The sequence below is a fragment of the Humulus lupulus genome, chromosome 1 (genome assembly GCF_963169125.1).
Source record: "Humulus lupulus chromosome 1, drHumLupu1.1, whole genome shotgun sequence".
Classification (NCBI taxonomy): Eukaryota; Viridiplantae; Streptophyta; class Magnoliopsida; order Rosales; family Cannabaceae; genus Humulus; species Humulus lupulus.
This window is the reverse complement of record NC_084793.1, coordinates 77,945,567-77,950,716: the sequence shown is the minus strand read 5'-3', so window position 1 is coordinate 77,950,716 and position 5,150 is coordinate 77,945,567.

Sequence of the window (5,150 nt, the reverse complement as noted above, 5' to 3'; positions counted from 1 at the left end):
AGTATGGGGCGACGATTGACTGCAAGCGCAGAATGGTGAATTTTGAACCAGAAGGAGATGTACCCTTTGTATTTGTGGGGGCAATTAGTGGACCGCGGGTACCTATGATTTCAGCACTGAAGGCTAGAGACCTGATGCAGGAAGGTTGCACAGGATTTCTAGCGAATATTGTGGATACCTCTAGGGTTGTGTCGGTTGGAGCGGGTAAGACTAGATCGGTATATGAGTTTCCACACTTATTTCTAGCAGACCTACTAGGGTTGCCGCTGCAGTGGGAGATTGAGTTTGTTATAGAGTTGGCGCCAGGGGCGGAGCCACTATCTAGGACACCTTACAGAATGGCTCCGACAGAGTTGAAGGAGTTGAAGATTCAGTTGCAGGAGTTACTGGATTTGAGGTTTATTAGACTGAGTTTCTCGCCATGGGGTGCTCCAGTGTTGTTTGTCAAGAAGAAGGATGGATCCCTTAGGATGATCATTGACTACAGGGAGCTGAACAAGTTGACCATTTAGAACAAGTACCCACTGCTTAGGATCGACGATTTATTTGACCAGCTACAGGGAAAGACAGTGTTTTCTAAGATTGATCTTTGGTCAGGTTACCATCAGTTAAGGATCAAAGAAAAGGACATATCAAAGACTGCTTTTCGCACGAGGTATGGACACTATGAATTCCTGGTTATGTCCTTTGGATTAACCAATACCCCAACAGCTGTTATGGACATGATGAATAGGGTTTTCAAGGACTACATGGACAAGTTTGTGATAGTATTTATCAACAACATTCTGGTGTACTCGCAGTCAGAGATAGAGAATGAGTAGCATCTACGTTTGGTATTGCAGCAGTTGAAAGAGCATAGGTTATATGCTAAGTTCAGCAAGTGTGAGTTTTGGCTACCGCAAGTCATGTTTCTGGGCCATATTGTCAGTAAGGAGGGGATTCTAGTTGACCCAAGTAAGATTGAGGCAATGAGAGATTGGCCTAGACCGAGCAGTGTTCCTGAAGTTAGGAGTTTTCTGGGATTGGCAGGATATTATCGGCGGTTTGTTGAGGGGTTCTCCAGGATAGCTACGCCGTTGACTGAATTAACGAGGAAGAAGACTAAGTATGTTTGGACAAACAGATGTGAGAGCAATTTCAAGGAATTGAAGCAGCGACTGATCACCGCGCTAGTGTTGAGTCTGCCGACAGACAATGAGAAGTTTGTGGTCTACTGTGATGCTTCCAGATAGGGTTTAGGGTGTGTACTGATGCAAGCCAAAAATGTGATAGCCTATGCATTGAGACAGTTAAAGGAGTATGAGCAAAGATATCCCACGCATGATCTGGAGTTGGCAGCGGTGGTATCTGTGTGGTGAGAAGTGTGAGATATACACCGACCATAAAAGTTTGAAGTACTTCTTTATTCAAAAGGATCTGAATATGCACTAGAGACGGTGGCTAGAACTGGTAAAGGATTATGATTGTGATATCCTATACCATCCTGGGAAGGCTAATGTAGTGGCTGATGCATTGAGTCGGAAGGGCCCAAGACAGTTGTTCAGTTCGAGACAGATATCTGATAAGCTAGCAGAGGAGATGACTAGAGCGGGTATAGAGTTGGTGGTTGGTCGGTTAGCCAACATCACTCTTCAGTCTACAGTCCTTGAGAGGATCAAGGAGGCGTAGGGGAGAGATTCCCAGTTGGGAGGGCATAGAGAGAATATCTTAGTCAGAGCAGCTAAGGACTTTTCTATCTCAGAGAAGGGGTTACTGAAGTACAAGGGTCGTATTTGTGTTCCGATGGATTCTGATATCCAGCAAAAGATCTTGGATGAATCGCATACCACTCCCTATTCTTTACACCCAGGTACGACGAAGATGTACCAAGATTTGAGAGCCTTGTATTGGTGGTCAGGAATGAAGAGGGATGAGGTGGATTATGTGGCCAAGTGTTTAACTTTTCAGCAGGTAAAGGCTGAACATCAGAGGCTAGCAAGGTTATTGCAGCCTCTAGGGATTCCAGAGTGGAAGTGGGAAGATATCACCATGGAATTCGTGGTTGGTTTGCCGAGGACCGTGGAACAGCATGATTCGGTGTGGGTTATTTTGGATAGGTATGCCAAATCCGCCCACTTTTTACCTGTCAAGACGACTTATATTGTGGAGCAATATGCCGAGTTGTATGTGAAGGAAATTGTTCGACTTCATGGGGCTCACCTTCACCTCCAAGTTTTGGGAGAGTCTGCAGAAGGCTTTGGGCACATTGTTGCGGTTTAGTATCGCTTATCATCCTCAGATAGATGGACAGTCTGAGAGAACAATTCAGATACTGAAAGACATGCTATGAGCCTGTGTGCTAGATTTTGGGGGATCTTGGAGTAAGTATCTCCCTTTGATTGAGTTTTCATACAATAACAGTTATCAAGCGACTATTGGAGTGGCTCCATATGAAATGCTATATGTGAGGAAGTGAAGATCACCTATCCATTGGGATGAGACGGGTGACAGGAGATACTTGGGTCCTGAGATGGTTCAGAGAACCAATGAGGCAATTGAAAAGAGTAGAGCTCGAATGCTCACCTCCCAGAGTCGCCAAAAGAGTTACTCGTACTTGAAACACAGGAGCGTAGAGTTTTAGATCGGTGACCATGTGTTCTTTCGGGTTTCACCTTTGAGAGGAGTGAAACGATTTGGTGTTCGGGGCAAGCTGAGCCCTAGGTTTGTTGGCCCCTTTGAGATTCTGGAATGTGTTGGAGAGGTAGCTTAAAGATTGGCGATGCCTCCAGCCTTATCAGAGGTTCATGATGTTTTTCACGTGTCCATGCTCAGGAAGTATGTATCAGATTTGATGCATGTACTAAGTTATGAGAATTTGGAGCTGGAGCAAGATTTATCTTATGAGGAGAATCTGGTTCAAATTCTCGATCGGAAGGATAAAGTCTTGCGGAGCAAGACCATCACCTTGGTGAAAGTGCTGTGGAGGAACAACAAGATTGAGGAGGCGGCGTGGGAACAATGAATCAGATATGCGGGAGCAGTATCCCGAGTTTTTCGGGTAATTTCGAGGATGAAATTTCTGTAAGGAGGGATAGTTGTAGTGTCCCAAAATTCCTAATATGGCTTAGAGCCTTGATTAGCGTGCCTGGAGGGCAATAAATGATTTATTATTATAATATGTGAATTTGATGAATATGTGATTAGAAATGCATGTTTAGGTGAATTAAATATGCATGTGGGCTTCGTTTGGTTATTAGGGGCATGTTTGTAATTTTAGCCCGTGGAGGTCATAAATGAAATATTTGTGATTGTTGCAATTGACACCACATGTGAGTGGTGATATATTTGGGATGCACGATCCGAGATAGTCCTAGGGAGCAGTTTAGCTAGAAAGTCACAACGAGGTCAAATACCCAGCTCGGGAGGAGCTTAGGGGTATTTTGGGAATATTATATGTACTCGACAATTTATTGAGTAGCGGATAGTAACTTATGAAGGATTTAGTATGTTGGGGTTAAACGGGGGTTTATAGGAATACTCGAGGGATTAGTGGGACGATAAATGATGGGATTGCCCTTGGGGTTACTTGGGGATACTTGGGGACTTAAGATAAGCTTAAGGGCAGATTGGTCTTTCAGTAAATGGGTTATACACTTAGAAGGGTCTTGGGAAACCATTGGAATTATGCAGAAAGTGATTTACTCTCTCCCTATCTCTCAGTTCTCTCTTCTCTCTTAGGAGCTTAGTGATTTTGGTGAAATCTAACCAAAGACTAAGGATTAAAAGCTGGGACTTTGGGGGCTAGAAGCTTGGAACTTAGGGGATTAACTCAGAGATTTAATCAAGCTCAAAGGTTAGCTTTTGAACTTGATGAACAAGTTGAAATTCTACTGGTTTTGAATGTTAGAACTTAGGCATGCGTGAATTGATTTTCAAGATTGGTTTGAATGTTTGATGGGTGTAGGAATTGGATATGAATTATGGGCTTAATTCTGGGGTTGGCTGAAGTTTGGGGTGTGAAAAATGGGATTAAGCTCGGGGAAGAACTTAAGAGAAAAGCTAGTTTTCTGGATTTGCAAGTCGAGCCGCTGCCCTAGGAGGGGCATGCCGCGGCCCGTGTTCGTGAGGCCTGGGGAGGCCTCTGTTCTCGAGGGGCGCTACTGTGCTGGGCTAAGCGTGCCGCAGCCCGTGTCTCCTTGCATGGAGGTGTTTTGCCTCTGTTTTGAGGAATGACGCGACCCTTAAGGGGTTGGGTTGTGGCCTTGGTTCAGGGTGTTGGTTGTTTTGTGGGTTTTTGGCTTGGGAACCGAATTGTTAAGGCTCGGGATGGATTTTATCACTCAGATTGATAGAATCCAAGGTTCTGAAAACTAGAATTGTAACCCAAAGTTATTTAATAGATTAGAACTTGATGGATGGATGTCATTGATACGTTGTGACTAGGTTTTCAGGGAGGCTTGGACTAGGGGACTGTGCTCGGGACATCAGTGCTTAGAAAGCTCGGGACACAGGTAAGAAAAATGTTGTACCCGTAGAGCAGGGCGAGGCCCTATAGTTTGTGTTGCAAGGCACAACCCTATATGATTGTATTACAGGGCGTAGCCCCTATTGAATATGTTTATATGTGTTTAAGTATTTATTTAATTATGATATGTGTGCATATATTTGAATGAACGGCAAGAGCCGGGAACGACAAATGCTGAGAATGGCGAGGGCCGGGAATGACGAAGGTCGAGAATGGCAAGGTCGAGCACGACAAGGGGCCGGGAGCAGCATTAAGCATGCCGAGTGCGAGTTGCCAGAGTGAGACCCTATTGGATACCTGGGATATCCTCATGGTATAGACCGTGAGCCAGGGCCTGGTAAAGTGCCTGGGACGGCATGGCCGTATGTGTTTAGCCTGTTGGCAGTTTTACTATATGCTGAATGGTAGACATGCTTATGTTATTTTCTTTTGTGGAGTTTTCTTGCTGGGCTTTGGCTTACGGGTGCTTTATGGTGCAGGTAAGGACAAGGGGAAAGTTGACCAACCATGAGTACGGAGAGCGTGAAGCGATGCGTACATGTTTGGCCTGCCTGGCTGCCACGACCAGGGGTATTTTTGGGAGATGTTTGTATTAAACGTAATTTTTTTGTTTAGTCGACTTTTAATTATATTTTTGAGTTGTAAA